Genomic DNA, 391 nt, shown 5'->3' with positions numbered 1-391 from the left:
TTTGCATATGTTGAACCAGCCTTGCATCCCAGGGATGAAGCCCACTTGATCATGGTGGATAAGCTTTTTGATGTGCTGCTGGATTTGCTTCCTGACTTCAAACTATACTACAAGGCTACAGTAACGAAAAGAGCATGGTACTGGTACCAAAACAGAGGTATAGACCAATGGAACAGAACAGAGCCCTCAGAAATAATACCCATCTACAACCATATGATCTTTGACAAACCTGACAAAAACAAGAAATGGGGATAGGATTCCCAATTTAATAAATGGTGCTGGAAAAACTGGCTAGTCATATGTAGAAAGCTAAAACTGGATCCCTTCCTTACACCTTATACAAAAATTAATTCAAGATGGATTAGAGACTTAAATGTTACACCTAAAACCA

Source organism: Mandrillus leucophaeus, unplaced genomic scaffold (genome assembly GCF_000951045.1).
Source record: "Mandrillus leucophaeus isolate KB7577 unplaced genomic scaffold, Mleu.le_1.0 Scaffold368, whole genome shotgun sequence".
NCBI lineage: Eukaryota > Metazoa > Chordata > Mammalia > Primates > Cercopithecidae > Mandrillus > Mandrillus leucophaeus.
This window is presented reverse-complemented; position numbering follows the sequence as displayed.